At 33.8% G+C, this 9471-nt stretch overlaps 1 long non-coding RNA gene across 1 annotated transcript; it reads right to left on the bottom strand.

The window, feature by feature from the left end:
• Window positions 1-1107: 1107 nt before the first annotated feature.
• LOC111086226 lies at window positions 1108-8937 on the bottom strand. Its single transcript, XR_002610962.1, has 3 exons — window positions 8927-8937; window positions 6727-6729; window positions 1108-1182 (listed from the first exon to the last, which is right to left on the bottom strand). It is a non-coding gene; the product is annotated as an uncharacterized LOC111086226 (long non-coding RNA).
• Between the last annotated feature and the right edge of the window lie 534 nt (window positions 8938-9471).

Here is a 9471-nt window from a genome sequence, read left to right as displayed (position 1 = left end):
TCCTCAATATCACTTGACCTTTAATCAATAAAACCCTCAATATCACTTGGTCATTCACTAATAAATTCCTCATTACCATTCGACCTTTAACTAAAAAATCCTCAATATCACTTGACCTTTAATCAATAAAACCCTCAATATCACTTGGTCATTCACTAATAGATTCCTCATTACCACTTGACCTTTAACCAATAAAATCTTCAATATCACTTGGCTATCAGCCAATAAAATTCTAGAAGGTCCAGTTGCAATGGCTTGAAATCGATCACTGTTAATATATTTTTTCCTTCCCAAAAGTTTGCCGCCAGCCGCATAGAAATTCCCTCTATTGTGTTTTATTTTCCATGTAGTTTTTCTTATCGCCATCTCTTCAAAGAAGACTATGAATCCTTACGTATAAGTTATGAATTGTTTGTATTTATGTTCTCAGATCCCCTGCGAAAGGTTGCATGAAAGCATTAGATTAATAGGTTGTATAAGAATCAATAGCATTGGAAACCTTAGGCTTTGTCTTTCCCCGTCCCAATAAATATATACATTATACGGTTTATACTTGAACGTTCGAGGGGTGGTTGACTCTTGTAGAATATAGATATAATTTCTATATCTTTATTTTGTAAAGAATACAATCACCACAATAAAGGTTGTATAAAGTGTGTAAAATTCATTATTTAATTACGCTAAAATATCATATTTATATAAAATTCGTACAGAACATAATTACCGCCAAACTGTTGTATAAAGTATGTAAAATTCATTATCTAATCCCGTTGAAATATCATATCTGTATATATACACATAGGGCAGTCCTGCAGAGGGTTTGTTTGTTTGTTGAATTTCGCGCAGAGTCAGTTCGAGAGTTATTTGATCTAATACTCTATAGGGAAGGCGGCTAATCAATACAACCCACCGCCAGCTCTTGGGCTACTCTTCTTACCAACGAATAGTGGGATTGAACGTCACATTATAATTCACTCATGTCTGAAAGAGCACCAGTTGTTTTCATGATAACATTAGATTACTTTTAGAAAATGTTTGTTGATTTAAGTTTTCTTCGACTTTCATGCCTTCCAGTGGATCATCGGTAAGTCTACAAGGCTTACGACACTAGAAGTCGGGTTTCGATTCTCATTTTAGACAGAGCACAGCTAGCCCATTGTGTAGCTTTGTGCTTAAATACAACTAAACCTATCGACTTTTAAAACAACAACGACAAAAGAATGTTTGCAAAGTATCCCTTCAATTCCACACAGTTCAACATGTGTAACGCCCTTATCAAATGGTTTGTTTACTTAATTAACACATGCTTGTAATCTCCCTAGCGTGTGATTGAAATAGCTTCATGTACTCTATTTCTACGTTCTTCAATTATTTTCCAGTCGCCTTTTAATCATCATCTTTTCTGCCTCACTTTCCAAGCTCGTGAAGAGGAAATTACCATAAGAAACGAATCAGATAAGGATCAAAATAACGAGCCCCGCAGATAGCAAAGCTGCCTCCTTTGGGAAACCGCTGGGGGCCGAGGCCGCTTTTCTTGAGGGACTTGAGACCAATAATAAATAATTTAACGCCGTCACTAAATTCTCGATCAACAAGAATGTGTATTGTTCTTTATATAACCGTTTTTTTATATTACTTATGTCTGCCTTAAATATGTTTTAATGTTCAAATAAATATGTTAATGGGGCATTTATTCCTGGCTTTTAAATTAATTGATCTATAATTTTGATTATGTTTTACGAACCTGAAAAACATAAAAATAAAAAAGGATCTCTGTGTGGAATTAAGCACAAGCTACACAATGGGCTATCTGTGCTCTGCCCACCACGGGTATCGAAACCCGGCTTCTAGCGTTGTAAGTCCGCAGACATTCCGCTGTGCCACTGGGGGAGCCTAAAAAAGGAACAGCTGAATGATTTTGAGTAAATATAATAATTACAATATAGAAAAATAACACATTTGGGTAGATTGTGTTTCAATAGATTTGTTTTTTTTTGTTTGTTACAAAGCTACACAATGGGCTATCTGTGCTCTGCCCACCACGGGTATCGAAACTCGGTTTCAAGCGTCGTAAGTCCGCAGGCATATACCGCTGTGCCACTGGGGGGCGTTTCAATAGAGTAAAAACTCAAAAGTAAAATAAATAATTCACGAATAAAATTATAGCGACAATACAAGTTATTTAAATTCTGTCCACTGTGCAGAATCGAACCCTGGAGCCTCCCAGGACTTACAGCGCTAGAAACAGAGTTCCGATACCCTTGGTGGGCAGAGCACAAAGAGACCATTGTATGGTTTTGTGCTTAACTACAAAGAAACGAACCCTGGATTAGAGCATTGTAAGTTCTCAAATTGACTAAACTGTCGCCATGGGACATAACATTCTATCCAAAATTCCAGAGTAAAACTACATCGAAAACTCACCCCCTGATGGCTCATCGGTGTGCTTATAGCCACAATTTGGGGGTTTTAAACCCCACGGTTGACCCACGACAGATAACCCGCTTTGTGCTTAATAAACAAAGAAACCTTCCAAGTTCAACTGTAAACTTACATCTGTGATAAAGAATAATCCCAATTACACTCGTTAAAATTATCGTTTTGAATAGAATTTTGCTTTGTTTGTTTGTATTTCAAGCCCAAAACTGCACAATCAGCTATGTCTGCTACGTCCGCCGTAGGGATCGAACACCTCATTTTAGTGTTATAAGCCCTCAAGCATACTGTTTCTTTGTTGTAGCACTTAAGGAAATCGACATGAAGGGCTCCATGTGGTTAAAATAATCGAATATCTTACTTCTGGCTTCTTTATTTAATATGCAATTCTGACGTAATTGATTTAAAATATTAATATTTATTGCATTTTCTAAGAAAATTACGTTTTTCTTTTGTTCTTGTTTTGTATTGATTTCAACATGAATCGAATTTTTGTGTGTAAGTATCTTAGTTTGAGTGTTAAATTCTTTGAAAAACTGCTTCAAAGAATATACATCCCAAATAAGCTAAGTTTCCATGGCAATAGCAAACACAATCCCAGTGAAACAATCCCATATAATTCTGGGCCGGTCGTGGCCCAGCGGTTATGTTGCCATACTGTGGAGAGGGGGGTTTATGTTTCGCGTCCAGCTCGGCAAAAAAAAAACAAAAAAATGCACTCCGCATTTTTGAACCATGAATGCGTTATAAAAGTGACGATCATCTCCTATTATTCGATTAGAGTAGCCCAATAATTGGCTATTGACTGCCTGCCTTCCGTTTAATCTATTATTTCAGACATTGGAATCGGTCTTATGTAGCTTTACTTGAAATAAACCGAACTCTATAATCCTAAGGAGTCTCTTCGCAAGGACACGGTCTGGTGTCTAGTGTACTAGACTCGCAATCTGAGGGTCGTGGGTTCAAATCCCTTCACCGAACATGCTGGCCCTTTCAGTCGTGGGAGCTTTATAATGTAACGAAGATTCCCACTATTCGTTGGTGAAAGAATAGCCCAAAAGATGGCGGCGGGTGGTGCTGACTATCTGCCCTCCCTTTAGAGTATCACTTAAAAATTAAGAAATGCTGTTCGCGAAGATCCATAAACAAACAAACTCTCTACAAGATTGTCCCATGCATTTTTTTATGTATTTTGATTGTTCAAATCGTTAAAAATCTGTATTCTACCCCTCATACAGAAGTTACCGTGTTACCAGTCTGCGTAAAGATTACACCTTTAGAACTCCAATACAAAGTGTTTATAAAAGCGTTAAAACAAAATGTAAGAACTCGAGCATTTTTGGTTAAACTCCTTACTTCATCAGGAATAAAAATGACTATAATTACTTTAAGTATTTAAAAATACTTAAATGTTTGTAATTTTACGTATTTTAATTCTTTAAAGTTCAAAATTATTATACTTTTGCGTATTTTATTTTTTAAAAGTTTAAAAATGGTTATCATTTTACGTATTTTAATTCCTTAAAGTTCAGAGTGGTTGTACTTTTGCGTATTTTACTTTTTAATGTTGGAAAATGGTTGTAATTTTACGTATTTTAATTCCTTAAAGTTCAAAATGGTCGTACTTTTACGTATTTTCTGAAGTTTATCTATACATTCATTATCTTTTTATTCTTAGCTTGTGTCATTTTTATGAAAACGTTGTTGTTTTGTTTGATACAAAGAAAAAACACTACCTTACATTTCATTTTACGATCAATAACAACTTTAATTATAACAACTTCAATTGTAACAACTTCAATTATAGCTTTACTGAATTTATGTTATCTAAGCCTAAAATTTAAAAAAAAATCATCAAATAGTGTTACTAAAAGGTGATCGATTTAGAATTTGAAGTTTATATAAATCAGTTTCAGGCTATAGTAACCACCTTCGTACTTTCAAATGATTCCTTAATAATCGTTGTCATGGAGACTTGAAAGCGTTGACAACGCTATAGTAACCACCTTCGTACTTGCAAATGATTCCTTAATAATCGTTGTCATGGAGACTTGAAAGCGTTGACAACGGAACAAATTTCTTTTCCCGTTGAATGAGATTTTTTCACTACATTGCTATAACTTGTGACACCAGACTAATTACTTTCAAAATGTAAAAGTTCACAAGTTCAATCTGATAGAAGCTGTATACTATTTTATTAAGTGAAGCTAACGGCAAAACGTCAAGTTTTCTCCTGAATCACTCTACGGATAATAAAAATCAGCTAACAGGAGTGAAAGGATTTTAATAAAACAGAAAAGTTTGCGAAGTTCGTCATTTATAAGAAACGCAAGAAAACTGTGTTCTAAATGTGTCTCTCGAACGAATTCTGAACGTTTGAATGTTAAATGATCCAGGATGCGTATCAGAAAGCCCAAGGTTTGAACCGTGACATGCCACTGAGCACACCCTGCAATTTCAGCTGTGAAACTGAAAGCATTATAAGCGTAATAGCCAACCCCGGCTTGGTATGACCTGATAGTTAAAGCACTCGACTCGCACACTCTGGATCTCTGATTCGAATCCAATCACTGCACATGCTTTCTCAGTAATTCTAAGTTAAGGGTGAGTATGCATGAACCATAGGGGTTTCTGATCTAACCACTTAGCGCATGTGTCACATGAGGTGTCGCGCACAGGACGAAAATACCAATTAGAATATTATTATTATTTTGCTAATGTCTTGTTTTTGGCTTTGCGTAGAAAGAAATTAAGATACCTAACAAAGTGAAGTTTACAGAAAAAATAGAGCATAAACATTGTAATCTTCTAATTAATAACGAGTCGAATTTGAAATATGAAGATGGTTTTTCTGAAATAAAGTTTCAAACTTGTGACATATTGCTAAAAATATCTGTATGTAGGTTTTCTGTTTCGTTTCTTAGAATTTTCACACAAAATACAAAAAACAAAGAGTATATCTTTCCTAATTTTGAACTAATAAACTAGCTAGTCAGTAGCATCAACCACCAACCCTTCTCTGACCGAATAGTGAGATCTGACAGCGACTCTTACAGCGCACCCTCGGACCCAAATTGAAGAGAGCATTTTTTTTTGTGGCAACGTACATAATTTAACTCAGCCAATGGTTTTATCAAATATAACTAATCAACTAGATGTAGTTGGGCAGGGTCTCCGAAAATGTTCTGTTTCAAGAGTAAATAAAACCAAAATTAACAAAACAAAAAAAATTATTTCATGCTTTTCAAGTTCATATGTCATGCTGTGTTGTAGCCTACAGTGTGCTTAATACTTCTCGTGATTCATGGTATACCTACGTTTTACTGACGTCACGGCAGTACAAACTGCAACGTTAAGCATCCCTTATGTGACGTCATTTTAGTATCTACTGGCTGATTGACAGACAACACACTGCTGTATAATAGTGGGAGCTGTTAAAACAGGTGATCCCTTTAATAGTGCGTGTGTTTAAAATAGGTGATCCCTTCAGGCGGCTTTCGGGGAAATAATGTGTTTGATGATGAAGGCTGTTCTGGATGTTATCATTACCCCAGTCTCCAATGTTCTACTCTGCATTTTCTTCTCGAAAATTGATTTTTCGATAGTCACTTAAGCGTTCAGGGGTCATGACAGTTACAAAGATGATTCCTACCTAATTAGTTAATTTTGCATCAACGAGTGTGAGCTTAATATAATTACCATCCAGCTTACGATGCTCAGAGATCAACCAGGGAAGAGGCAGCTTAAAATTCAAATTTTGAGTACACTCAAAAATTTCCAGTTTAATTAGATAGCTGAAGGACTTAAATTCCGAAGTGACGTGATCTTATTTTTGTGATGATACACATTTCAAAAGTAAATAAAAGAAAAAAAACTTAACATCGCAAAATGACAAAAATAAAGATGTCTTCAAGTCTTTGAATTTGTTTTGACAATGAATAAGATGATGGTTACATATCCCAGCTCCGTGGGTTTTAGACTGTATATCAATGTACATTTTCTGACTTTTCCCGCATTTCTCTTAGGCCTAGTGTAAGAAATATTGTTCATACTTACACCCACTATTCTATTAGAATTTGCTTGCCGAATTTTCAAAGCCATTCGCGGGCTATTAGAGTTAGCCGTCCTTAATTTTGAGGTGATAGACTAGAGGGAAGGCAGCTAGTCAACTCGTGGGCTATTCTATTTGAATATTGGGATTTGGCTGCCACTTTTGTAATGCTCCAAAGTGCTGAGTGCGATTTTATTTAAGCTGTAACGGGACGCGAAAATCGGATCCAAACCCTCAACACACTAATCACTTACTTGCGCTCGGTTCACTATTAGAACTAGTCTGTGCTTATTTTCATGCAACATCTATAATGCTTGTTTTATGACATCCGCTTTACTTCTGTGTTATGCTTAATTTACGTCTTATATAAAATATAATGTGTTGTTATTTAGTAACGAATTCACTTATTACGTTAGATCTAATCTACTTGTTATATATGATCTAGTCTACTTGCTATATAAGATCTAATCTACTTGTTATGTAAGATATAGTATACTTGATATATCAAATCTAGTCTACTTGTTATGTAAGATCTAGTCTACTTGACATATAAGATCTAATCTACTTGTTATATAAGATCTAGACTACTTGTTATATAAGATCTAGTCTACTTGATATATCAAATCTAGTCTACTTGTTATGTAAGATCTAGTCTACTTGACATATAATATCTAATCTACTTGTTATATATGATCTAGTCTACTTGCTATATAAGATCTAATCTACTTGTTATGTAAGATATAGTATACTTGATATATCAAATCTAGTCTACTTGATATATAAGATCTAGTCTACTTACTATGTAAGATCTAAACTACTTGTTATATAAGATCTAGTCTACTTGTTATGTAAGATCTAGTCTACTTGGTATATAAGATCTAGTCTACTTGTTATATAAGATCTAGTCTACTTGGTATATAAGATCTAGTCTACTTGTTATATAAGATCTAGTCTACTTGATATATGAGATCTAATCTACTTGTTATATGAGATCTAGTCTACTTGGTATATAAGATCTAGTCTACTTGTTATATAAGATCTAGTCTACTTGATATATGAGATCTAATCTACTTGTTATATAAGATCTAGTCTACTTGATATATGAGATCTAATCTACTTGTTATATAAGATCTAGTCTACTTGTTATGTAAGATCTAGTCTACTTGTTATGTAAGATCTAGTCTACTTGTTATGTAAGATCTAGTCTACTTGATATATAAGATCTAGTCTATTTGTTATATAAGATCAAGTCTACTTGATATATAAGATCTAGTCTACTTATTATATAAGATCTAGTCCACTTGATATATAAAATCTAGTCTACTTGATATATAAGATCTAGTCTGCTTGTTATATAAGATCTAGTCCACTTGATTTATAAAATCTAGTCTACTTAATATATAAAATCTAGTCTACTTGATATATAAAATCTAGTCTACTTGATATATAAGATCTAGTCTATTTGTTATGTAAGATTGAAGGTGTGACGATAAAGCGTGTTACAAAATCCTTCAAGTATAGTGAGACGTGTTACAAAATCCTTCAAGTATAGTGAGACGTGTTACAAAATCCTACAAGTATAGTGAGACGTGTTACAAAATCCTTCAAATATAGTGAGAAGTGTTACAAAATCCTACAAGTATAGTGAGACGTGTTACAAAATCCTACAAGTATAGTGAGACGTGTTACAAAATCCTTCAAATATAGTGAGACGTGTTACAAAATCATACAAGTATAGTGAGAAGTGTTACAAAATCCTACAAGTATAGTGAGACGTGTTACAAAATCCTACAAGTATAGTGAGAAGTGTTACAAAATCCTACAAGTATAGTGAGACGTGTTACAAAATCCTACAAGTATAGTGAGAAGTGTTACAAAATCCTTCAAGTATAGTGAGACGTGTTACATGAAAGGTGTGGCGATACAACGATAAGATACGATACGTATCGTGAAGCCGTGATACGATTGTATCGATACATCGTCAGATACGATATCATTTATGTATATTCACGAAATTTGGCAAGCTTTCAGTAAATATTGTCTTTTGTACAGAAAAAAAAATCAGAATTACTAATGAAGTATTTTTGCTAAAAAGTAATGATTTAATAAAGGAAGATGAGTATTAAGTACTACATGTTGTCTTCATTTATTTATCAAAAACATTACATGCAAAATAATATAACAAATTAACAATAACGAAATAGATAGACAGATATCAACTTTTTATATTTTACTTTTCTTGCCAGCTGCTATTTAGTTGATCAAACCTGAGAATTTGAAAAAAGCACTGTAAAATACTTAAATAAGATAATGTTAGTAATATCGATAAATTACATATAAGACTGTCAAACTTTGTAAACCGTTGGTAAAACTTCTGTGTATAGATAAGTATAGTATGGACTACTATGATGAGATACGCATCTCTATGTATGATATAACATACTTGTAATGTATAAGGTCTAGTTACACCGTATCGAATTGATTAATGAAATTGGTTGTAATAGTTTATGAATTTTCTACTTTAATTGCTGTTTAAGTGATCGGACTTTCATAAATTGACTACATATTAACATTCTCGGCTATATTTTTAATGAAAGAGAGTGATGTAACTTATATTGTTGAGACAACCGTTTTACTTCAACTTAACACTTCTTTGAAGTAAACTGAAACCTCAACTCCTACAGATTTTTCAAGTAAGTTTACAGATATGAAATCTCAGCTCTTACACATCTTTCAAGTATGTTTACAGATATGAAAATTCCACTTTTACAGATCTTTCAAGTAAGTTTACAGATACGAAACCTCAACTCCTACAGATATAGATATGAAATCTCACCTCCTATACATCTTTCGAGTAAGTTTACAGATATGAAACCTCAAATCCTACACATCTTTCAATTACGTTTACAGATATGAAACCTGAACTCCTACAGATATTTTAAGCAAGTTTACAGATATGAAACCTCAAATCCTACACATCTTTC

This window comes from Limulus polyphemus, unplaced genomic scaffold (assembly GCF_000517525.1).
Source record: "Limulus polyphemus unplaced genomic scaffold, Limulus_polyphemus-2.1.2 Scaffold935, whole genome shotgun sequence".
NCBI lineage: Eukaryota > Metazoa > Arthropoda > Merostomata > Xiphosura > Limulidae > Limulus > Limulus polyphemus.
Note: the sequence above shows the minus strand (reverse complement) of the source record. Positions and strands in the feature narration are given on the sequence as shown.